The 27643-nt window shown below is 33.3% G+C and overlaps 1 pseudogene across 1 annotated transcript in view; it reads left to right on the top strand.

Moving 5' to 3' along the window:
* Positions 1–23674, top strand: part of LOC143248716 (transitional endoplasmic reticulum ATPase-like) — a 42793-nt pseudogene extending 19119 nt beyond the window's left edge. The window contains exons 9-19 of the transcript XR_013027157.1: positions 3414–3549; positions 4751–4863; positions 7545–7709; positions 8404–8526; positions 9697–9909; positions 10266–10350; positions 13447–13540; positions 14761–14890; positions 15167–15322; positions 22302–22459; positions 23157–23674. The product of XR_013027157.1 is annotated as a transitional endoplasmic reticulum ATPase-like (transcript). The remainder of the gene's footprint in view (positions 1–3413; positions 3550–4750; positions 4864–7544; positions 7710–8403; positions 8527–9696; positions 9910–10265; positions 10351–13446; positions 13541–14760; positions 14891–15166; positions 15323–22301; positions 22460–23156) is intronic.
* The last annotated feature ends 3969 nt before the right edge of the window (positions 23675–27643 follow it).

Here is a 27643-nt window from a genome sequence, read left to right on the forward strand (position 1 = left end):
TCCCTGAGGCAATGTTATTGAGCTTATATTTGACCATAAGCTGATCTTTATTCCACACATCAAGCAGTTACGTGTCAAGTGTACAAGGGCAATGAACATTCTCTGTGTCCTCTCTTTCACCTCTTGGGGGGTGGATCGGCATTCCATGTTCAAAATCTATCATGCCCTTATTTGATTAAAACTAGATTATGGGTCTCTGATCTATGGCTCTGTTGTAGATGGTGGACTCTGTTCCCCATCAGGGGCTCAGGCTCTGCAGAGGAGCCTTCTGCACTTTTCCAATCCAGATTTTGTGCACTAAGTCTCATGAACCTCCTCTCTACCTTCACAATTTTAAACTGTCTTTAATGTATGTTTCAAAACTTCAGTCTTACCACAGCATCCCACATGGGGTATGTTTTCCTTCCTCGGTGGGCCACACCTTTTCATAATAGAATGTCTGCCACTGTTCCTTTTAGCATTGGGGTATCCATATATCAGCTCATCCCACCATGGCTAATAACTACCCCCAATGTGACCTTTTTCTGAGTCATCTGAAGAAGATAGATACTCTTGATTGGAAGTATTGCTTTCTATTTGCTGAACATCTTTTGAACCATCCTTTCATTCCTATTTGTACAGATGGTTTGAAACCAGATGACTCCACAGTTTCTGTGTTCACTGTTTATTGTCATTTCTACGTCATTTCTCTTGCCGTGGGTCACATAGAAGCTATGCAATACATGAACTGTACTATTTATACCAATTCACTTAGCTCTCCGTAGCCCTAGAATTGCTTCACATCAGTTTTCACCCTATTCTTGCTGATATTCAAAACTGATTGGCCCATTTTTCTTTAACATCTTCTATCCAGTTCTTCTGGATACCAGGCCTTGTTGGTATTCATGGGAATGAGCTTGCCAACACCACACCTATGTCTGTCTGCTCTGGCACTGTCACTGCTGTGCCTGTTCCACGTATTCAAGGCTCAGTTTCGTGCCAGTTGCTAGTCAACTTAGAATAAGCAACGTGGAATTAAGCTTTTCCAAATAAAACCCTTTATTGGACTTTGGGCACCTTGTTTCCACATGAATCGGAAAGAGGAAGTTGTCCTCACTAGACTATGCATTGGTCACTGTTTTTTAAATCGTTTTTTTCTTTTATCTGGGACTGATGCACCAACATGTTGTCTGAGTGACACTCAGGTCATAATAAGCCACATTTTACTGACTTGCTGTCATTAAGACTCTCAGTGATAGCACCATTTTTGACATGTTTTGCCACAATGTGTACCCTTAACAGTGGACAGTGTCATCAGTGATGGTGACACTGTACACCTTACAAATGTTTTTAGTTTTTTAAAGGCCATTGACCTTTCTGACACTAAGTTTTTAATTCATAAATTAGACATTTTTTGTGATTCCTTTTTGAATTAGTTTGATATGAATTTAGAAAATGGCCATAATGTCAAATAACTTGAAACCAGGACTGGAAAGGCCAACTTCAGGTGACTAATGCTGGTGTTTGTACTTATGTCAGTCATCCTGGCAAGTTATGACCATTCAACTTATGCTACAGTGTCCTCTAAAACTAGTATTACTGTAATTTCTCTCTTAATGCTGTATACTAAATATAGAAATTGGATTTCATGCTGTTTAAATTTTAATTGAAAAATTCAATTTTGTTTTGTTTTACTTTTATTCATTTTTACAAATGTTAATACTTTTGCATTACTTAACTTTTTACTGGATGTTTGGCACAGATAGTCAGTCTAGTTGCTTTGTGTCACAAAATGCCAAACCCACCCACCCACCAAAACTACAAAGTAATAGTGTGGTAAAGTGGTGCGGAGGGAGCTATGTGCATCACACAAGCATGTCATTGCTCCTATTGGTTGAGAGGTGATACATGGTGATTTGCATGGGAGATATGAACAAGAATAACTAATCTTTTGAAAAGAAGGTATCTATTGAAAATACATTTTAAGTATGGGAAAATTATATCTTAACAACAGTAATGGAAGTGGAAGGGGTTGATAACCTCCATTAACATGCCTCTTGTTCCAGGCAGTCTTCCCCAAATGTTGGTTGAGAATGACCCAGTAATCTAGAAGTAGCTATATAAAGGACAAACAAACAGACACCCAGATTTCTGTGTAGTGTGTTAATTAGGCATCGTACTCTGATTAGAAGTTAATATTGGTTAAAGAAGCCAACATTGTGGGTGAATAGAACTTGTTGATGCTATGCAATTCCAGCATATTAAGTTTTGATGCCAAAAAAATCATTAAAAATATAAACAATTGCACTGTTTATATAAATTCTTGTAGGGAAATATCTTTGTACCTGTTACCATGAAAATTGGTCAAAACAAGGGTAAGTAATTGACCAAATCCTTTAAAATTATGGATTTACTTGATGTTTTGACTCCATCCTAAAATGGCCAAAATTGACATATTCCCAATTTATGTATATTCATGTATGGGATCTTTAAAAAACTACTTTTGTAGCAAATCCTGTTTAAATTGGCCAAAGTATGAGAAAGTAATTGTAAAAAAAATCATAAAATTTTGTTTTTGTGGTATCTTGGACCCTTTATAACTGACTCCCAGTGACTGGGTTTAGATACTATTATAGGGGGTATGTACAGTCCTTTGTAAGATTTCTGCTTAATAAGTGATAACCTCTGTAATTAACAGAAATGGGTAAGCCCATTATTTTTGTTTGTCAGTGTTTGGAACTTTTAGAAATCTTTGTACCAAATCTCATGTGTATTGATTAAAATACAGCCAAGCAATTGATCAAATACCCTAAACCTATGTTTCTTTTCTGAAATCTGATCCTTCTAAGTAGACTTAAAATGGGCAAATTCATTTTTTTTTTTCATGTTATTGCTGTAAATATGATTGCACAGAATCCCAAAATATACATTTTGGGTTGTTTTTTTTATATTTGAACCCACAACATCCTTAAAAATTCCTAAATAAAAACAATGATAAAGATATCTAGATGTGTTGGACCAAGGTATGCCACAGAATTTCACATCTTTCTTGCCATGTGATGAAAGAGTGGTGATTATTTGGAAAGTGTTTGGAAGGAAAAAGAAACAGTTGAATAAAGTATGTCATCTGTGAAGATGTAATTAAACAACTTTTAATTTGTTTTATTCCAAGAAGATAATTTACTCTGTTTAAAAATTAATATTAATGAAAAAAAACTTTGAAATATTACAAAGCCCATGTCTATATTTGATGTACGTATTTTTGTGTATATGTAGTACCAGGTATATAGTAACTTTTGTTCTACCCACCTGTATACATATGGATTATATGTAATAAGGTATATAGATGTTTGTTATTATTTAATATAGTTCACATAATTGACTGAAGTTTAGTTGTATATTTTGCATTTACTGAGGTTACCGATATGTTTCAGACTCACGGAGAAGTGGAAAGACGCATTGTTTCGCAGCTTCTCACGCTAATGGACGGTTTGAAACAACGTTCCCATGTCATTGTTATGGCAGCAACAAATCGCCCAAATAGCATTGATCCTGCCCTTCGACGTTTTGGTGTGTTTTTTAATAGTTTTTGTTCCTGAGAATATAAGATGATTATAAAAAGAAAATGAAATATTGAAACAAAGCTTGTTTTTTATTAAACTAGCAAGCTACAAACAACAGGATGTTTAAAGTATTATCCACGTGTAGGTACTGTCATTATCTTTTGGCATAAATGAAGTGTCAAATCTATAGGAAAATTTTTAAGATATGAACACATTTGATTTTATGTGATGTCATACTTTGTTTTTGGAATTACTTTTTTTATTCAGTGATTACAAAGGAAATTTTATTGTTAATGTCAATTAGTTTATGAAGTCCTTTCACTGAAAGATAGATTAAAGAAGAGTTTGAATCCCTGTTGCACCAAACATGCTCACCCTTTCAGCTGTGGGGGCATTATAATGTGATGGTCAATCCCACTATTCGTTGGTAAAAGAGTAACCCAAGAGTTGGTGGTGGGTGGTGATGACTAGCTGCCTTCCCTCTAATCTTACACAGCTAAATTAGGGACGGCTAGCGCAGATAGCCCTGGTGTAGCTTTGTGCGAAATTCAAAACAAACAAATTAAAGAAAATAATTTATCTGATTCTATATTGTTGTAGCAATCATTCTTCATTCAATAAATGTTAGTAATATGAAAAACTTGGTAAAGAAACATGCTTCAGTGAAGAAAAATAATTATATGAGTGTGGTTTTATGTTATAATATTAGTAATATAAACAAGATACGAATTGTTCTCAAATGGACTGTGAATGGTTATTTAAAAATAGTGGTTTAAATTATTACATTAGATATCTTAGATGCTTTGAAAATGAAAACTAGTAGATACTAGTGTACTTAGCAATTATTATTGAAATTATACTTAAATAGAAATTTATTGTTTCTAACTCTTATGGCATTTTGTTGATTATATTTTTCTCTTTGAACCTCAGTCATGTTTTGTGAACATTGATATACCTGTGAGTTCTATGTATGTGTAAGCTACCATATGTAAAACGTCTTTTCTTTTTTCCCTTCAAGTGATTCTCTACAACATTTACCACAATACGAAACAAAAGTGAGATGAACCGTTTTAGAATATAAAAATTGTTTTAGATTGTGTAATCATTTCTTTGACATGGAAATAGATTTTAAATTTCAGAATTCATTGTTGGGAAATGTTTGTTCTTTTCTGTGCACTAAATGGTTTTTATTTTCCTTTTTTTAACAGGACGGTTTGATCGTGAAGTTGATATTGGCATTCCGGATTCTACAGGAAGACTAGAAATTCTTCGTATCCACACAAAGAACATGAAACTGGGAGATGATGTAGATTTAGAAAAGGCTAGTTTTTTTATGTAACATTAGGAAGTCCAGATGCATTTTACTGTTACTGTCATGAGGGTATTTTACAGAAATTCAGTATATTACAGTTTGTCTTGTTTCATGTATTTGGAAGTATAAGTTGTCATGGTAACGTATCTGAACCATAACATTAGTTAGACAGAATTTTATGTTTGTTTACATTAACCCTTTCGCTCTGGGTCACGAGTTTTTTTTAATTTGTCAGTAAGCTTGAAATCAAATTGTAGATTATAACTCAAACTTTAATATTATGTGTGAGTTAATTTCTTAATCTAAATGTAGATATTAAAAGAACACATTTAAGTATAACTCTTAGTGAGTCACTTGTTATGTTGAATGCAGCACTGTTTAAAATTAGATGTATGTGGTGTCAAAATACTAAGTCCAAATTTTGTACAAATTAGGAACTCATATTACCAATATTGGCAAACTAGAATATAAAATAAGAACCTTGTATCTTTTCTGTTTTGGTGAGATATGGTTTATGTACTGAATCAAACACAGTGGCCCTGTTCGCCTCTTTCAGTTTTTGGAAACTGTCCATTGTATACAGTTACTTCAATGTGCGATGTGAATTACCAATCAGTAGCTTAGAATGTATCCCTAGTAGTTTTCTCAGATATTTCAATCTGTAAAAAGGCTACCATATTTTTTTGAATCAAGATTTCAAGAAGGTAGAATGTGTTGTTAGTCTGCTAGAAGTTTCATATTTTTAAGCCTAAATGCAGCTTAGTTACTCAGCTTAATAAATTATAGTGGAATTTATCGGTATTATTAAGTTATTTATGATTTTTTGGTTATTCAGCTGTTATTTATAACCTAAAACAAATCTTGTTTAATGTCCTCCACATGCAAAATTTTAAAAGGCTTAGCAACCTATGTTCAGCAGCAACTTAACTCAAATGTCACAGCTAGAAGAGATAATTATTTGCTTTACTTCATTATTTATTGTTCCATATTTTAACGAAAATTAATTTTAATAGCTTATTTCTAAATAGTCATAATCTATATACACATATATAGGAATTGAAATGTGTCTGTGTATATCACAAAGTACTAGCCCACTGAAACACAGCTAAGACAGGGAAGACTAAAGGTCAGTCTTATATTACTGGATATGTAACATTAATGCACATGCATCACATTAATGCAAGTTATGTAATGTTAGATAGGCATGGCTTGAAGGTTATCATAAAAAAAATATATATATATAAAGTAGTGTTATGAGACTTCAACTACTGAGACTAAACATTTGTATTTTTGTGTTATGATATGTAATCATTTTCATAAAAAAACTTAATTCAATTATTTTTCTATTTTTTTTATGATGGTAATGAGGTTGGTCAAGTGACAGACCCCACATAGTTAGTGTATAGAAAATAACAAAATATTTCAAACAAACGTTTGAAATGTATTTAGAAGGTTTTGGAGATTTTCAGATTTTTGGGATGCAGAGTGTTTTTAATTATAACATGAAGTTACTTTACATTCAAACTAGTAATGAAAGACTCAATATTTTCTTTAAATATTTCATTTAAAAAATTTGATATTTTGTACACAATCTTGTGATCTTTACTAAATCTAACAGATTTTGTGAAGATACACGTGTGTTAAAAGTTATAGTGCAAAAACTTAACATATGCAAGTGTATTGATGAACATATGTGTATAATACCAAGCATGTTGAGAAAGGGTTATGAGTTTTATATTTGTGAAAACTTGTAGCCTATTTTAGTTAGTTATTATTACTCTATAAATATTATTTGAGGAGGAACATTGGTTATAATTCTAAATATGCTACAGGTGTGTGTAAAGTATTCATAAAATGTCGCACATATTACAAAAGTCTGTGTATTCAAGATGAATCGTTGAATTGACAATGTTAGTGTGAGGTAGACAACAACCCGAAGTGCAATGTGATGTTCGTGTGAAGATTATAAATAACTTTCTCCACTGTACAGTTTGCATATTATAATTGTATAACTCCAAGAACCTACAAAATGCATATTTATAGCATTTTTTTCAGCATCTGTTGTTTACCCTTCTTCACCACAAACTCTTGCTAAATCAGCATTGTAGGATAAAATGAATAGTTCATAACTTTGACGTAAATTATGTAACGTTATGCTGAATGGCACTCTGTGAAAGGTTGTGCATGTGCACTGTGATCAAATGTATGGTTCAGAAGTGTCATGTTTTAGCACTGATTTCATTGTGTAATTGCACTAGAATCTTTATTTTTGGTTTAATTTCTATGTAATCCCTGAATCATGATAAGCTGTGTTTATATTTCTTGGTATTTATTGTTAAATTCAGAATTCACTTCTATATTTGTATTTGTAGATTTTGGACAGCTTACTTATCAGTTTTTGCCATTGTTTCTTACATTTAAAACAAACAACACCCTAATATGTAACACAATAAATATTTTAATTGCTTGAAAAATTATTAAACTATAAAAAAAATTATGTTTAAACTTTAAAACTTGTAATTTTAGATTTTCCATACACACTACAAGGGTATTATAATTATTATCAGGTTACAGCTTTAACACTTTTAAACACCCATTGAAAATATCTGTAAATCTAAACAATATTCAGGTATTTACTGTGCTATATTCAATAGCCGTTTTACTTGTTTTAAAATTATTTTAACCTCCAGATTGCTGCAGAGACTCATGGTTTTGTAGGTTCAGATCTCGCTGCCTTGTGTTCCGAAGCAGCGTTACAGCAGATCAGAGAAAAGATGGATCTGATTGACTTAGAAGATGAACAAATAGAGGCAGAAGTGTTGAACTCTTTAGCTGTGACTATGGAGAACTTTAGAGTAAGTTGGTTGGTTAGCTCAACATAATAACTCTTCATAAAATATGTTTAAAGTCCGTTATAGATCATTTGTGACAGTAAATAACATTTGTTAATACTTAACTGTAGTTTTAATTATAAGAATATAACAGGATAGCTGTAGAGTGACATAAGTGTATATTTACAAGTTAAATAAGCTGCTTTTGGTAAGACAAATTAGAGATATCAGACATTATTTTGGCTGTGCTTTACAATTCTGTTTTCGTGCCTTCGGGTGATTAGATTTGAGTCTGAAGGAGCTTATGTGTTTATATACCTATATACATTAATTAAAGATGCATGCTCCTAATGATATGGAGAGAATAGAACTCTGTCCAGGTATTTTTCTACATAAATAATTTTTTTATAGTTTTTTTTAAATCACATTTGAAATTCTCAAAACTTATTTTTTAAAACTTAGAAAAATTAAATATTGGTCTGTATGATTGTGTAGCCTTGTTTTTTTTTATTAGATATTGGTCTGTATGATTGTGTAGCCTTGTTTTTTTATTAGATATTGGTCTGTATGATTGTGTAGCCTTGTTTTTTTATTAGATATTGGTCTGTATGATTGTGTAGCCTTGTTTTTCATTATGATTTTCAGTTTAACCTGAGCCACCAGCTTAATATTCTTCTCACGTTACTTTCAACCTAAATAAGTGTTTTTTCATTGTCAGTGGGCTCTAGGAAAGAGTTCTCCAAGTGCTCTACGTGAAACAGTGGTAGAGGTTCCTAATGTCACATGGGAAGATATTGGTGGCCTGGAAAATGTTAAGAAAGAACTACAAGAAATGATACAGGTAAATATATATGGATCAAAAATCTCAGTAAAGTAGAACTCTCTTACTGTTTAGATGATTTCACTTTTAGTTTATCTTAACCCTCATATTGTGGACTTGTATTGAGTACGTTCTTTGTTCAGTTACTTTCTGTATGAAATGTTTGTCTTTTAAAGAAGTTTCTATGTATTTTCTACATAAAGTTTGTACATAGGAACTGGGGTTGGGTCTTCGACACCAGGAAAAAAGGTAGATTGATTTCGAATATAACTCATTAAAATATCATGACATACACAGAAAAAGGAGTAAAAATAGAAAACGTTTTGGATGAATTAAGATTAGATTGGGTAAAATAAGTGTTTTTCATGAAGTATACTCACAGTTAGTTCATGCATAATGCAGTTCAGTAGTGTAATGGGAGCTGCATGTCCACCAATTGATTTACAACTTGTAATGGTGTGAACAGTAGTTATACCTAGTTCAAAACAATAAAATTTCAACATGAATGGACGTGTGCTGTTACAGAGATAAACAAGTGTAGTTTCATGTTACAACTTGAAGTCATTCTAGAAATAATTTTGGTGGTTGAGGTTGGTAAAATTTTCCAACCTTATTCAGAGTTAGGCTGAGTAAATAATGGATTAAGTATAAAGTGAGTGAAAATAACATTTGAAATTTACTTAAAAGGTTTTATAGATAAATTAAACTTGAGATTTTGGAGATGAAAAACATTTTAAACCGTAACAAGAAAATTGCTGTGCAATCAGACTAATCAGAATATATATATTCACAGATATATCTTTTGCAAAAATACTTCAGTATTCTGATTTTTGACTTAGTTTTGTGGGGGAAAATTATTTTATGAACAATTCTGTAGAAGAAAAGTGTTATCACTAGTCAATAGTTAATATTGACAAGAACTCTTTAGAGTAAGATCTCTGGCAGTTATCTATGGGGACAATTATGTTTAAAAACTTGTCGCTTGTAGTTTTTCTAAAGAAAGTTAAATGTTCTCAATTTTTTAAATAGAGAATTATGTTTTTATTAAACAAATATCATTTTAACTAGTTATTATTACTAGCATTTAAATAAGCTTCATGATTTTAAAAGTTATACAAGTTAATTCTACTTGTATATAAGGTTTGAAACCAAAGATATCATTGTCTGATGTGTTATTTTATTCTTTCACAGTATCCAGTAGAATTTCCTGACAAGTTTTTGAAATTTGGAATGACTCCATCTAAAGGTGTACTGTTCTATGGGCCCCCTGGTTGTGGCAAGACACTTCTAGCCAAAGCAATTGCAAATGAATGCCAAGCTAACTTTATCTCCATCAAAGGGCCAGAACTTCTCACAATGTGGTTTGGAGAATCAGAAGCTAATGTTCGGGATGTATTTGATAAGGTAAAGTTTCAGTTTTGGCTTAAAGCCACGTAGTTTCATAGTAAACTTTCACGACAACATATTTCTTTAGTACAACCTAGTTTGGAAGAAACCATAGGCACTGTTTATTACCTCTGTGGCATAATTTCTTGCATTATACCAAAATCAAAGTATTACATTTAACGTAAACTGAGCAAAATTTAGTGTGACATATGAAATTAATTTACTTGTTGGTTGTAACTTAAGTGTGTGAATTGTTGTGAAACTGTACAAAGGATCATATATTAAGTTAATAGAAAGTGTGGTAACTAATTTTAACTGTTGTATTGATAGCACATGAAGTTTATGAAATGTGCTTTAATTGTGTGTATTGGTAGGCAAGAGCGGCTGCTCCATGTGTGCTGTTCTTTGATGAGTTAGATTCCATTGCCAAAGCAAGAGGAGGAAGTATTGGAGATGCTGGTGAGTTTAAGTCCAGAAATATTTTACTGTAGTTATTATCTGGACTTGTTAGAGTGAATGTTTTTAACCCCTTAAGTATGCAAATGTTTTTGTAGGGATGTGACACAAGCTGCAAAGAAAATTGGTAAAATATGTGATTTTTAAAATTAGTTTTTTACATATGTTGACAAGACATTTGTAATATATTTTATAAATGATAATTTATGTACTTACCACTATTTAGTAGATTTTTGTTTGGGTATGATATATCTCAAAGAAATTCCCTGGGAATAGACCTACTTTGCACTCAGAACACCATGTTGTTGTGAATTTTCTCAGTTGTTTATGTCGTTTGGTATTCACACATGCTACACATGTTACCCTTTCTTTATTTGCTCTTGTTGGAGGCACCTGCTGAGTAATGTCTTTCTGTAGCATTTACAGAGTAGTCTGTCTGTGTTTTAGGTTGTCGTTCATGTCGTTTCACAGCTAATGTACAGTATTTTCCAAGCAGATGGCTAATTACTTTCCTAGTGAAATTTTTTAGAGCTAATGCATTATTTTCTTTTTTACCAGATATAAATTATATGAATTTAGCATCACAATATCAATCATGTGAAAGAAACATTTTTTGTACCATTTTACAGATTTCTTAACACATTCCACTGTATTTATTTGTATGTTTGCTTTTTCAATGAAATGCATGTTATGAGTGTAGTCTAAATCAACATCAGGTTTCCTTACTGGTTCATTAGTTTTAAATCTGATTTTGTCAGTGTTTTACATATTTCCTCTATGAAAAGTAGTGAGTGTGCACATATCATGTTTGTCATGCCATCTGAGTGCCAACATATTTCTGCATTTCTTTTTCTAACTTTCACCAAATAACAATTTTTTTCTCAAAACTTGAGAAATGTTTCCTTTTTTTACTGTGCCACATGATCCAGTTTTCTTTTTCTGTAAATAATATGACAGTTTAGGGCTTGTTTTAAAGTTATCTGTATAAAGATTATGGTCCTTGTCTTCGTATGGTGTTATAAGTTTCTTTATGTCAGTCCCAGGTAATCCACGTGGGTCATTCCTAGGCACTTTAGTGTCTGACCCTGTATATATTATATCCAATACAATCCCAGGTTCACGATCACATAAAACAAATAAATTTATGCCAAATCTACGTGTTTTTGGCTGTATGTACTGTTTGAAGGATGGCCTACCTTTCAACAGCAACAAAGACGCATCCATAACAAGTTTTTTGAAAAGGGTAGCAAAACTTTGAAAATTTGCTTTGAGATTAATATATACGTTTCCTTATTTTACATAGCCTATCATTTCTATCTTGACCTGGCATGGCCAAAGTGGATTAAGGCATTCCATTTGTAATCTGAGGGTTTCAGGTTTGAATCCCTGTTGCACCAAACATGGTTGCCCTTTCAGCCATGTAGGTATTATAATGTGATGGTCTCTCCCACTATTCATTGGTAAAAGAGTAGCCCAAGAGTTGGCAGTGGGTGGTGATGACTAGCTGCCTTCCATCTAGTCTTACACTACAAAATTAGGGATGGCTAGCACAGTTAGCCCTCATGTAGCTTTGCATGAAATTCCAAAACAAACAAACATTTCGATCTGGTAGCACATAAAAAAAGGTTGAGTGAATGAACCGTAATAACAAGATAACCGTATCATGTGTCATGTATTTACCAAAAATTTCAGAAGCTGTCATTAGATCTCGTGACCAATACTCTTTTATGGAGTGTTTTATTACATGAAGCATTAACAGCACTAACACTAAAAATGAATATAATTAATAAACTGTGACACTGCACCATTGCTTTCCATGGGAAATAGGCCTAAGGCCATTTTCAGTCACTACATAAAATATTTGATTAATGATTGTTGTTATAATTTCATTATCAAAAATGCTATTAAATATTTATATTTTTCATCAGATTATTTGATCCCACACTTTCTGTAATTCCAGAATTTGTATTATTAAAGTTGTAAATATTAGGCAAAAAGTTATGATTTTCCCAAAACAGGTGTTCTGCACTGGTGTTTCTGAGATCACTTATGTCACAGGTATCACTGTCACTTGAACTTTCACTGTCTACATTTTCACTTTCATGGTTGCTGTCACTGTCAGATAATTCTTTATCACTAAACTCATCTAGCAAATAATTCGTATGTGAAGGGCTTGAAAGAGGTCTTTTTTCTTTTATTCCTAATGTTGGATGTTTACTCTGCATCCTTCATGATCGATTGTTGCAATGGCTAAAGCATGCGACATATGAGATAAGGGCATACAATCCACTTACTACATAAAAAAGAGAATATAATCTACTTACTAGCATGTATAATGGCATGTAAACCTCTTACTAATATCAGTAAGATCATATAAACCACTTATTGGCAGGGATTATGACATTAGCATAAATATATAATAGTCCACTTATTATTGTATATAAAAACATGCATATAATTCATTAACACGTGAAACAATATACAAGTTTTAAGCTAATATTTAATTCATTGACATCAAACAATAGCAATGTGGATCAAAAACTAGATATTTTTCTAGTTGGCTTTTGCCAAAAATTAATGTTTTACGTTTACAGCATATGTGAATTATTAGCTTACATTGTTTCTTAGGCTCATTTTTTGCTTGATGGTAATGAAGTATTGTAATATTTTCTTTTATAAAACCATTGAGAATTAAGTGCTGTAAAAAGAGAAAAAAAAATTCAGACTTTGCTTTTCCTTAAAAATACATTACATGAGATTATATCAGAATGTAGTGATTGTATTTTAACATGCATCTAAGTCATTGAACCTTTGACTTTTTAATTATAAAACAAGGACTTTTTTTCATATTTAGGCTTAGGTTTCCTCTTATTCTACTGCAATGAATTACTTTCTTAATTGAAGTGTTGGGAGTTTTGTTATTATAAAAAATTCTGTTTTGTATTCACTTTTCATTAGAAACAAAACTAATGAAATATCAGTATAATCTATAATGCCAATTTTGAAACTTGATGTGTATTGAAAATATTGTGAAACATGGATGAAAGAAATTATTTTATTCTTGTTATGCTAAACATTTGTGAATGTTTTACATTGCAGGTGGTGCAGCAGATCGTGTGATTAACCAAATTTTGACTGAAATGGATGGAATGAGTTCCAAAAAGAATGTATTTATTATTGGAGCAACTAATAGGTAAGTTCTGTGTTTTTGAGTAATGTTTGAGGGAATCATTGAGCCACTGCATAATGAGGCAGTTAAACATGTATACATTAAAGAGATAAAAAACTTGTATATCAGAACGGCTGGTATGGGTATTAACACTTTTTAACTGATAAGGAGAGAACAACGTTTCGACCTTCCCAGGTCACCTTCAGGTTAAGAAAATGAGTTTGAATACCACGGTTAATGGTCACACATCTTAGGGTTGAGAGTATAAACAGGTAGGGGGCGTTGCAGGTGGATGTTAGGTTATTAATTAGTGTAGGTATGAAGGTGTTCATTTATATTTTGGTATTTATGAAGGAAGACAAATATGAACAAATGCAAAATCAAAGAAGCCCTACTTATACAGCAGCTAAAACCAAAATTAAACCAATATAAAGGAACACCTTTATACCTATGCTAATTAATAACGTAACGTCCACGTGCAATTACCTACAATCCCGTACCTGTTTATACTCTCGTTCCTATAAACGTGTCTGTCAACGATCACATTCAAACTCTCTCTTTCTTAACCTTAAGATGACCTAGAAAGGTCGAAAACGTTGTTATTTCCTTATCAATAAAAGTGTTAATACCCATACCAGCCGTTCTGAGATATATTTTTATTTCAGGTAGGTTTCTTGTCATCAAAAAAACTTGTATGTTATGGGGTGTAAGTATATTAAATTAAAAAGTTATTTTACATTTTCTATAGAAACATAATTTCTCTGTTTTTTGAAGGATTAGAAACTACTTACATTAAACTTGTGTAGCCTTAGCTATCTGAAATATAAATAAGTCAGTCATCAAGGAAAGACTAAAGCTTAGTTTTGTCTTTTAGCATTGATTTAGGTATTGGTGTTCATATTGATATAGAATTTGTGATGTACATTTATAATGCTATCAGCAGTTTTAGTGACTTGGTATTGTTATAGTATTTTCTGTTATAGGTCTACTTTATGAGTAATTTTTATCTTATTTTCCATTTTAGCCATACTTTATTATCAGTCACTTCATTATAAGCTTCCTTTATATCAATAATTTCATTGTAGGCCTACTTTGTATGAATGATTTTGTTGTGTAGTAATGTTTTCAGTAACTTTAACTTGAAACTACTAGTGTGTGCATGACACATGGTAAAAAAAGACTTTGATAAAATATTGATTTAGTTTTCATCAAGTTTCCAGAAGATTGTTATTTTTGTTTCTTAGACCAGACATCATTGATCCAGCTATCCTGAGACCTGGGCGTCTGGATCAACTTATTTACATCCCTCTACCTGACGAGAAGTCCAGAATTTCCATCCTTCAAGCCAACCTTCGAAAGTCTCCAGTGTCTAGGGTATGTAGGCTTTAACTTCAAAAGCCAAAATTTTTGAGGTTTTAATTTCTACCATTTCTTATTGAGATAACTCCTAATAAAAACATAACTGTGATTTAAAAACCTTTCATAGTCATCTGTGTAAATGGAGCTCAGAATCACAAGTCCAGGTTCAATTTTCTTTAATGTTAAGATCTGGATATATTTTTTTACTTTTTAACAGTCTTTCTAATGCTCTTTGTTAAGATCTGGATGTTTTGTGTCTTACTACTTTTAATCATTTTGTTTACTGTATAGGATGTAGATCTTGGTTACATTGCTAAGGTATCACAAGGTTTCAGTGGTGCTGATTTGACAGAGATCTGTCAGAGGGCATGTAAACTGGCCATCAGAGAGAGCATTGAAGCTGAAATTCGTAAGGAGAAAGAACGAGAACACACCGAAACTGAAATGGTAGGTTTCTTTTGATGCTGTTTGTGAGTCAACACACCGATACTGAAATGGTAGGTTTCTTTTGATGCTGTTTGTGAGTCAACACACCGATACTGAAATGGTAGGTTTCTTTTGATGCTGTTTGTGAGTCAACACACTGATACTGAAATGGTAGGTTTCTTTTGATGCTGTTTGTTAGTTAACACATCGATACTGAAATGGTAGGTTTCTTTTGATGCTGTTTGTTAGTTAACACATCGATACTGAAATGGTAGGTTTCTTTTGATGCTGTTTGTGAGTTAACACATCGATACTGAAATGGTAGGTTTCTTTTGATGCTGTTTGTGAGTTAACACATCGATACTGAAATGGTAGGTTTCTTTTGATGATGTTTGTGAGTCAACACACCGATACTGAAATGGTAGGTTTCTTTTGATGCTGTTTGTGAGTCAACACACTGATACTGAAATGGTAGGTTTCTTTTGATGCTGTTTGTGAGTCAACACACTGATACTGAAATGGTAGGTTTCTTTTGATGCTGTTTGTGAGTCAACACACCGATACTGCAATGGTAGGTTTCTTTTGATGCTGTTTGTGAGTCAACACACCGATACTGCAATGGTAGGTTTCTTTTGATGCTGTTTGTGAGTCAACACACCGATACTGAAATGGTAGGTTTCTTTTGATGCTGTTTGTGAGTCAACACATCGATACTGAAATGGTAGGTTTCTTTTGATGATGTTTGTGAGTCAACACACCGATACTGAAATGGTAGGTTTCTTTTGATGCTGTTTGTGAGTTAACACACCGATACTGAAATGGTAGGTTTCTTTTGATGCTGCTTGTGAGTTAACACACCGATACTGAAATGGTAGGTTTCTTTTGATGCTGTTTGTGAGTTAACACACCGATACTGAAATGGTAGGTTTCTTTTGATGCTGTTTGTGAGTTAACACACCGATACTGAAATGGTAGGTTTCTTTTGATGCTGTTTGTGAGTCAACACATCGATACTGAAATGGTAGGTTTCTTTTGATGATGTTTGTGAGTCAACACAACCGATACTGAAATGGTAGGTTTCTTTTGATGCTGTTTGTGAGTCAACACACCGATACTGAAATGGTAGGTTTCTTTTGATGCTGTTTGTGAGTCAACACACCGATACTGAAATGGTAGGTTTCTTTTGATGCTGTTTGTGAGTCAACACACTGATACTGAAATGGTAGGTTTCTTTTGATGCTGTTTGTGAGTTAACACATCGATACTGAAATGGTAGGTTTCTTTTGATGCTGTTTGTGAGTTAACACATCGATGCTGAAATGGTAGGTTTCTTTTGATGATGTTTGTGAGTCAACACACCGATACTGAAATGGTAGGTTTCTTTTGATGCTGTTTGTGAGTTAACACATCGATACTGAAATGGTAGGTTTCTTTTGATGCTGTTTGTGAGTTAACACATCGATACTGAAATGGTAGGTTTCTTTTGATGCTGTTTGTGAGTTAACACATCGATACTGAAATGGTAGGTTTCTTTTGATGCTGTTTGTGAGTCAACACACTGATACTGAAATGGTAGGTTTCTTTTGATGCTGTTTGTTTGTGAGTCAACACACTGATACTGAAATGGTAGGTTTCTTTTGATGCTGTTTGTGAGTCAACACACTGATACTGAAATGGTAGGTTTCTTTTGATGCTGTTTGTGAGTTAACACACCGATACTGAAATGGTAGGTTTCTTTTGATGCTGCTCGTGAGTTAACACACCGATACTGAAATGGTAGGTTTCTTTTGATGCTGCTCGTGAGTTAACACACCGATACTGAAATGGTAGGTTTCTTTTGATGCTGTTTGTGAGTTAACACATCGATGCTGAAATGGTAGGTTTCTTTTGATGCTGTTTGTGAGTTAACACATCGATGCTGAAATGGTAGGTTTCTTTTGATGATGTTTGTGAGTCAACACACCGATACTGAAATGGTAGGTTTCTTTTGATGCTGTTTGTGAGTCAACACACCGATACTGAAATGGTAGGTTTCTTTTGATGCTGTTTGTGAGTCAACACACCGATACTGAAATGGTAGGTTTCTTTTGATGCTGTTTGTGAGTCAACACACTGATACTGAAATGGTAGGTTTCTTTTGATGCTGTTTGTTAGTTAACACATCGATACTGAAATGGTAGGTTTCTTTTGATGCTGTTTGTTAGTTAACACATCGATACTGAAATGGTAGGTTTCTTTTGATGCTGTTTGTGAGTTAACACATCGATACTGAAATGGTAGGTTTCTTTTGATGCTGTTTGTGAGTTAACACATCGATACTGAAATGGTAGGTTTCTTTTGATGATGTTTGTGAGTCAACACACCGATACTGAAATGGTAGGTTTCTTTTGATGCTGTTTGTGAGTCAACACACTGATACTGAAATGGTAGGTTTCTTTTGATGCTGTTTGTGAGTCAACACACTGATACTGAAATGGTAGGTTTCTTTTGATGCTGTTTGTGAGTCAACACACCGATACTGCAATGGTAGGTTTCTTTTGATGCTGTTTGTGAGTCAACACACCGATACTGAAATGGTAGGTTTCTTTTGATGCTGTTTGTGAGTCAACACATCGATACTGAAATGGTAGGTTTCTTTTGATGATGTTTGTGAGTCAACACACCGATACTGAAATGGTAGGTTTCTTTTGATGCTGTTTGTGAGTCAACACACCGATACTGAAATGGTAGGTTTCTTTTGATGCTGTTTGTTAGTTAACACATCGATACTGAAATGGTAGGTTTCTTTTGATGCTGTTTGTGAGTCAACACACCGATACTGAAATGGTAGGTTTCTTTTGATGATGTTTGTGAGTCAACACACCGATACTGAAATGGTAGGTTTCTTTTGATGCTGTTTGTGAGTCAACACACCGATACTGAAATGGTAGGTTTCTTTTGATGCTGTTTGTGAGTCAACACACCGATACTGAAATGGTAGGTTTCTTTTGATGCTGTTTGTGAGTCAACACACCGATACTGAAATGGTAGGTTTCTTTTGATGCTGTTTGTGAGTCAACACACCGATACTGAAATGGTAGGTTTCTTTTGATGCTGTTTGTGAGTCAACACACTGATACTGAAATGGTAGGTTTCTTTTGATGCTGTTTGTTAGTTAACACATCGATACTGAAATGGTAGGTTTCTTTTGATGCTGTTTGTGAGTTAACACATCGATACTGAAATGGTAGGTTTCTTTTGATGCTGTTTGTGAGTCAACACACCGATACTGAAATGGTAGGTTTCTTTTGATGATGTTTGTGAGTCAACACACTGATACTGAAATGGTAGGTTTCTTTTGATGCTGTTTGTGAGTCAACACATCGATACTGAAATGGTAGGTTTCTTTTGATGCTGTTTGTGAGTCAACACACCGATACTGAAATGGTAGGTTTCTTTTGATGCTGTTTGTGAGTCAACACACTGATACTGAAATGGTAGGTTTCTTTTGATGCTGTTTGTTAGTTAACACATCGATACTGAAATGGTAGGTTTCTTTTGATGCTGTTTGTGAGTTAACACACCGATACTGAAATGGTAGGTTTCTTTTGATGCTGTTTGTGAGTCAACACATCGATACTGAAATGGTAGGTTTCTTTTGATGCTGTTTGTGAGTCAACACACCGATACTGAAATGGTAGGTTTCTTTTGATGCTGTTTGTGAGTCAACACATCGATACTGAAATGGTAGGTTTCTTTTGATGATGTTTGTGAGTCAACACATCGATACTGAAATGGTAGGTTTCTTTTGATGATGTTTGTGAGTCAACACACCGATACTGAAATGGTTGGTTTCTTTTGATGCTGTTTGTGAGTCAACACACTGATACTGAAATGGTAGGTTTCTTTTGATGTTGTTTGTGAGTTAACACACCGATACTGAAATGGTAGGTTTCTTTTGATGATGTTTGTGAGTCAACACACCGATACTGAAATGGTAGGTTTCTTTTGATGATGTTTGTTAGTTAACACATCGATACTGAAATGGTAGGTTTCTTTTGATGCTGTTTGTGAGTTAACACACCGATACTGAAATGGTAGGTTTCTTTTGATGCTGTTTGTGAGTTAACACACCGATACTGAAATGGTAGGTTTCTTTTGATGCTGTTTGTGAGTTAACACATCGATACTGAAATGGTAGGTTTCTTTTGATGATGTTTGTGAGTCAACACACCGATACTGAAATGGTAGGTTTCTTTTGATGATGTTTGTGAGTCAACACACCGATACTGAAATGGTAGGTTTCTTTTGATGCTGTTTGTGAGTTAAAACACCGATACTGAAATGGTAGGTTTCTTTTGATGATGTTTGTGAGTCAACACACCGACACTGAAATGGTAGGTTTCTTTTGATGCTGTTTGTGAGTCAACACACCGATACTGAAATGGTAGGTTTCTTTTGATGCTGTTTGTGAGTCAACACACCGATACTGAAATGGTAGGTTTCTTTTGATGCTGTTTGTGAGTCAACACACCGATACTGAAATGGTAGGTTTCTTTTGATGCTGTTTGTGAGTTAACACACCGATACTGAAATGGTAGGTTTCTTTTGATGCTGTTTGTGAGTCAACACATCGATACTGAAATGGTAGGTTTCTTTTGATGCTGTTTGTGAGTCAACACACCGATACTGAAATGGTAGGTTTCTTTTGATGCTGTTTGTGAGTCAACACATCGATACTGAAATGGTAGGTTTCTTTTGATGCTGTTTGTGAGTCAACACATCGATACTGAAATGGTAGGTTTCTTTTGATGCTGTTTGTGAGTCAACACATCGATACTGAAATGGTAGGTTTCTTTTGATGCTGTTTGTGAGTCAACACATCGATACTGAAATGGTAGGTTTCTTTTGATGATGTTTGTGAGTCAACACACCGATACTGAAATGGTAGGTTTCTTTTGATGCTGTTTGTGAGTCAACACACTGATACTGAAATGGTAGGTTTCTTTTGATGCTGTTTGTGAGTTAACACACCGATACTGAAATGGTAGGTTTTTTTTGATGATGTTTGTGAGTCAACACACCGATACTGAAATGGTAGGTTTCTTTTGATGATGTTTGTGAGTCAACACACCGATACTGAAATGGTAGGTTTCTTTTGATGATGTTTGTTAGTTAACACATCGATACTGAAATGGTAGGTTTCTTTTGATGCTGTTTGTGAGTTAACACACCGATACTGAAATGGTAGGTTTCTTTTGATGCTGTTTGTGAGTCAACACACCGATACTGAAATGGTAGGTTTCTTTTGATGCTGTTTGTGAGTCAACACATCGATACTGAAATGGTAGGTTTCTTTTGATGATGTTTGTGAGTCAACACACCGATACTGAAATGGTAGGTTTCTTTTGATGCTGTTTGTGAGTCAACACACCGATACTGAAATGGTAGGTTTCTTTTGATGCTGTTTGTGAGTCAACACACCGATACTGAAATGGTAGGTTTCTTTTGATGCTGTTTGTGAGTCAACACACTGATACTGAAATGGTAGGTTTCTTTTGATGCTGTTTGTTAGTTAACACATCGATACTGAAATGGTAGGTTTCTTTTGATGATGTTTGTTAGTCAACACACCGATACTGAAATGGTAGGTTTCTTTTGATGATGTTTGTTAGTCAACACACCGATACTGAAATGATAGGTTTCTTTTGATGATGTTTGTTAGTTAACACACCGATACTGAAATGGTAGGTTTCTTTTGATGCTGTTCCTGAGTTAACACACTGATACTGAAATGGTAGGTTTCTTTTGATGCTGTTCCTGAGTTAGGGATTGAATGTACTTAAATTTTAAGTAAAAACTGTTCATACTCAGGTTATATGTTTACCACAATACATATGAAGGATCAAATATGTGCAGTAGATCAACACAGTTTTGTTACTCTGTATTTAATGATGCAAAACATTGACATATCCAGCATATTTATATCTGAAGATTCAAAATAGTTAGTGTTTGAAAAAGAAACTAGATTTTTATTACTTTCGAATTTATCTACTTTTACTATTTAGTTTAACGTAAAACCTTGTCAAAATGTTCTTGCCTTTTCTGTTTTGTGGAATATTAATGATAGCATCTGTTTTAATAGAATTAAGGTCAGGGGTGAACATTTTGGAACAAAAACCTCGTAACATCGTTTCTTTCTGATGATAGTTTCACTGTGTGTTCTTTTTCTGCAATAATCTTGTTTAAAACTGTTTTACTTCTTTTTACCATGTTTTTTTAAGCCTAACTTGGTACCAAGAACAACACTATTTCACAAACTTTAAATAATAATACAGTGTGGAATTCTCGGAGATTTCTATGTTGGCAATAAAGAACAAAATGGTGTTTTTTTAAGTGAATTTTGAAGAGTGTTTGCAGTAAAGATAATGCAAGTTTGATTACAGTTTTATATTCTAGAAAGAATGGATTATTATTAAAACTTTGCCAAGAAAAATAGTTGATACTTAGAGACTATAGTTGTTGAAATGGCCATGAAAAAATTTGTGATGAAAACACTGAACATGAAAAGTAATTACAGTGTTGAGTTTATGTACAGAACTGTCAGGAAGGTTTAGTATAATCAGTTAATAGTAATTAAATGATCCAATCGTTTTTTTTAAATAATTAAAATGACAATCAAGGCTCTGTTATAGTGTTGGTTATGTTTCAAGTAAGTTTAAACTTCTCTGCTAGCCCTCCTAATGTTTCAATAACACTCTTGTGTACTTGGCCAAAGAATGCTAAGTTTTTGTATTATATTTCTAAAACACACACACATTTCATCAGTTTTATCTTGTTCACACTGCAACTGCTGTTGTCATATTATTTGCTAATAAAAATAGTATCTCAACCACTGTGTCTGTTACATCAGTGTTTCCCCACTTGACTTTGCTCACACATTTCTTACTGATAATTGTTAAATGCTGGTGAGAAGATTGGTAGGTGATGTTTTTCAAGGAACAGAACTGTTTTGAAATAGGATTTTGAAGAATCTGACCCTGTGCCAGAGATTCGAAGAGACCACTTTGAAGAAGCTATGAAATTTGCACGCCGATCGGTTAGTGATAATGACATCAGAAAATATGAAATGTTTTCCCAGACTCTCCAGCAGAGCCGTGGGTTTGGTACAAATTTTAGGTAAGATTTAATATGATTTCCTTTTCCATTAAACTTATGAGTTGTAGGTATTCCATGATGGAAAATAAATTTGCTTAAGATGTTAGTAATTTAAATCATTTTACAAAGGTCAGCATTTGTCGTGTTTTTTGCACTCTTAAAAATTATTTCGTTTTTGCAAAGTGTTTTAAAGTGTTGCAGTGAATTATTTTTGGCAACAGATACGATCTTTAAATGGAACATATTGCTTGTGAAATTTATATTCCATAATAGTAATTCTCTACACACAGGGATTCAGTTACTTTGGAACATACATTGACAAGACAAATCGATCTTCCTGCTCTGTTATTACAATACAGTCTGTGATAATTTCACTTGTTTTTGTTACATGGGATGGTGTGTATATATACTTAACTACTATCAACATATGTCTTTGTAGGTGAACCTGTTTTTTTGCTGTTTTATAGCATTATACACAGCTCTTTAATAAAAACAAATAAATGTCAACATTGAAATGTTTTTAAACACTGTATTTTCAATCAATATGTACAGTGAGATTGCAGCTTAAAAATAAGACAGTTCAGATTTTTTTTTAGAATTGTTGGCTTACAGTTATGTTTTTAAACATAAATTTTTGCTAATGAAACTTTTGGTTTTTAAGTGAGCAGTTTCTGTATCGTATTGTTGCCTAAATACCGAGAAACAATTTTTTATACAGATTTCCAAATACACAACCATCTGGATCTGGAGGATCTCAAGGTCCTGATCAAGGGAATTTCCAGAATGATGGAGATGATGATGATCTGTACAGCTAAAGACGTCACTCCAGTCTTGTATTTTAGGAATAAATGCAAAATAATTTACATTCTGTGAAGGAAGGTATTTTAATAAAGTTAACCCTTTTGAAAGACCTTGTTCTTGTCTAGCATGCAGATGGAACATGTTATATAACCAGATAGAAGAAATGTTTACTGTAATTTTGCACTTCTACTTGAGTGACGAGCATTTTTATTGTTCACCACTGCATGTAAGGCATTAACAGGGAGTATTAGGAGATGTTAATTGTACACATATTCAGGTTTGTTTGTTTTTTCTTCCAGTTTTTTTCAATAGATATAAATATTCCCCATCAAACTGGATTTTGTTTTATAAAGAAATTGTTCTGTAATTCCTTTTCTTTGTAATATTGCTTAGTCATTAAAATACAGAAAAACCACTTTATACAGTACAGCTTAATATGGTGTGTGAGGGGACATGTTTTAATTGGTCAGTGTTTGAGGAAAGTTCTTGTAAATTATATAAATTTTATTGGTAAATATAGTGATAATTCCTATTTCTCAGTTGCTAAATGTAACCTATACTGTTATTAACTTTGGTGACAGACACATTTTTGCAGTTCTGTTTTTGAGTGGGTTGGTGTACAGACACTTTTTTTTTAAATCTGTCCATTTTTAAACAACATGGCACAAAAGTTGCAACCCAGAGGGATTGTGGATAACATTGAAAAAGTTTTTTTTTGTTTATTAAAGTAAATGTTCAAACTTCTGGCCATTAATTTCAAATCAATATTTGCTTCAAAGTGAATGACCAGCAATTTATACATTCACTGTAATAGACAAAGAAACAAGTAATTTTGTCTTATTTTTATTTACAAAACGTTTGTCACCATGCACACTACTTTATAGTCTTACTTACACTGATACTTTGGAAACTTTCACACCCTAAAATGTCCAGAATAACATTCATTTTTGCATTTTTATGCCCTGATTCCAAAAACCAGCTTTTCCCTCTGTAGTGTTTGAGGAGAAATCATGCCCTAAAGTTGGGAACTTTCATAGTCTTCAAGTATATATATATTGGGAAATTCCCACCATCTTTAAACATGAACCAGTGTGGCCTCATCATGAAATCTGGCATGTTTTATTTTGTATATTGAGAGAGAGAGAAAATACATGACACTGTACATAGAGATACAAAGTCACATATAAGCTTTGATGTAGTTAATGTACAGAGTTAAATAATTTATTTTTTTGTTAGAGTATATATACACACACTTTCAGAACAACACAAATTGTTTTTCTTTCTCTGTTATTACAATGCTGCCTGTGATAATTTCAATTTAAAATTGCCACAGTAACTTTTGGTTACCACAGTTGTATCCAAAATTTAATTGTGTCTTTTGTTCATTAACCTGTTGACTGCCAAGTATTTCAGCTGCTACAACTCCAGAGATGCCAACCATTACAATTCGAGCGTTATCATTACGATTTTGGTGTATACATTACGACTATACAGACAAATATTACGACTTGTTGCAACTCACAAATTATTATATATTATATAGGCCTATATAATAAAGTGATAAATTGTTCCCCCAGGGCTTAAAAGGGGTGAAAAGAAAATTTCTACTGAGATACAAATAAATTTTGATAATAAAAGACACAGTCCAAATAGCTACTTGCAATAATCATGTTTGTGCTTGAAATAATAAAAAATATTTGTATCTTCAACGTCTACCAATAGTTTGAGTGCGGTGCTTCTCCATACTGGGTACGTGGGGGAATCCAGAGTTATGTCATCAGTGCTTGTCAGCCAATCAGCACTTGCGTAGATGGATATTTTTCGTTTTCTAAGCGGCACAGAAACATCAATGCGATCGTTCATAAGATGGAAAAAAAGAGGCCTCGTTCACCAGATTGTCTTGTTTTTGGCAAATCTAAAAGGACTAAAACTGTGAAAGGGCTCTGTCTACAATCATTATGCTCAGTCATTTGAAATAGTTGGCATCTCTGCAACTCTAACACTTCTTCATTTCGTAATTTTTATCGTGAAGCCATTTTCGATTGAAAGTGAAATAATTTCTAAGTAGGTCAAATGCATGTATGGTGCTGATATGTAGCACTGAAGTTAGGTATTATTGAGAATGAATTAACTCGTCCTTGGCACTGTGTTACCATTAAAGGTTAAAGTTCATGTGGGCTGGTTCAGTTACTTTAGATCACAACTGGACAAGGTAAATTAACTAATAAATTGTCTACTCTGTCATTACAATACTATTTCTGATACAATTTTACTTTAAAATCACCACTACATGTTCTTTATGATTATACTAAGATTGATGCAGTCCAGATGTAACTATCCCTATCTGAGTCGAACTACATTTTGGTTGTAAGTTTAAAACCTGAAGGAAGTCTAGAATGTGCTACACACTGAGATATTATGATGATATAAAACTAAATCAAAACAAATTAGAAGGTTCTAGTAACATCACACAATAATACAACAGCTGAACTACAAAACCTATGATTCGTACACAGTTAGACACAAACCTGAGTTATTGAAAATATTTCTAAAAATAACTAAATTCAACACTTGCACTGTACTTAAACTATCTAAATCATAACTCACATTACATTTAAGCAGTCATACATTTCTAACAGTGACTGAGAAGTCGTGAATCATATTTAGTTGTTATCGAAGTATGCATAATCTATTGTGTAAAATTTAAAGTTCAAAGAGAAGTTAATAACTACACAAACTAAAGTTTAAAAATTGTGACTTTCAAAACTATTACTATTCTGCATCATTGTGTTTCATGGATAAATATTGTTTTTAACAACTGAATTCAGAAACTACTTGGACGTTTCATATTCTGATTAATTCTTGTAGTATGATGTTATAAGTTTTAGTACAGTTCTCTTTCATTTTTTATCAGATATTTAGTGTATCAGGAAAATTTATCTGGGTACACAGTCAGTATCAGTGATACTGAGTATATCATTGTCGTCTGAGACACTCAGTTTATAACAGTATCAGTGACAGCTAATATGTAATGACAGTCAGTTTATAACAGTATCAGTGACAGCTAATATGTAATGACAGTCAGTTTATAACAGTATCAGTGACAGCTAATATGTAATGACAGTCAGTTTATAACAGTATCAGTGACAGCTAATATGTAATGACAGTCAGTTTATAACAGTATCAGTGACAGCTAATATGTAATGACAGTCAGTTTATAACAGTATCAGTGACAGCTAATATGTAATGACAGTCAGTTTATAACAGTATCAGTGACAGCTAATATGTAATGACAGTCAGTTTATAATGCCATAACTGAGAGTATGTAACAGTATCAGTGACACTGAAAATGTTATACCATCAATGACAGTGTGTGACACTATCAGTAAGTGTAATATTATCAATGACAGTGTGTGACACTATCAGTAAGTGTAATATTATCAATGACAGTGTGTGACACTATCAGTAAGTGTAATATTATCAATGACAGTGTGTGACACTATCAGTAAGTGTAATACCATCAATGACAGTGTGTGACACTATCAGTAAGTGTAATACCATCAGTGACAGTGTGTGACACTATCAGTAAGTGTAATATTATCATTGACAGTGTGTGACACTATCAGTAAGTGTAATAAACTGCTATCCACAACAGTAAGTGTATCATAATTAAATATTAATTATTTTCAGGTTTTCGTCTTCATCTTGTGCTGATTTCTTTGTGATTAGTTAATAACCAGTGTGGTTCTCATTATTTTAATGAATTTGTGTGGTTAGAAAATATTTACACAAACTGTTTTAACTGTGACTGTGGAATTTGTAGCACTACATTCACTACCTACAATACAAACAAAATGTTTATTGTAATTATCTTTGGTTTCCGGAATTTGTACTTCGGTGACAAGCATGTTGTATACTTAGCTGTAGAAACAATTCGTGTTCACTATGTAAGCGAGACTTTTTCATTTTGGGGAGACCGGATGAATGGTTATAGTTTTGTTATAAGAAATAAATACACTTAACTTTCCTTTGTTTAGGACATTAACTGTCCACGGCATACTTAAGATGTTTCTCTGTATGAATTCTACTGGCTTAAAATGTGAGAATCCAAATGGTTAAACTTTGTTAAACATTCATTAACATTCTTGCTACATGTTATGGAGTATTCGGTTTTACAGAATATCACAATCTTTTAAAAACTTCCACGTCTACTCCTTATTTCATGTAAACATTGATTAGGGTAACAGGGTTTTGAATTTCGCTCTGAGCTACAGGAAGGCTAGCTGTTGCTTAGCAGTGAAAGACGAGATGGAAGGCAGCTTGGCATCAGCCATCGTCAATTTTAGGGCTACACTTGTGTCAACGAACAGTGGAATTGACTGTCACTTTATAATGCTCCTTCGG

Source organism: Tachypleus tridentatus, chromosome 4 (assembly GCF_004210375.1).
Source record: "Tachypleus tridentatus isolate NWPU-2018 chromosome 4, ASM421037v1, whole genome shotgun sequence".
NCBI classification, from domain to species: Eukaryota; Metazoa; Arthropoda; class Merostomata; order Xiphosura; family Limulidae; genus Tachypleus; species Tachypleus tridentatus.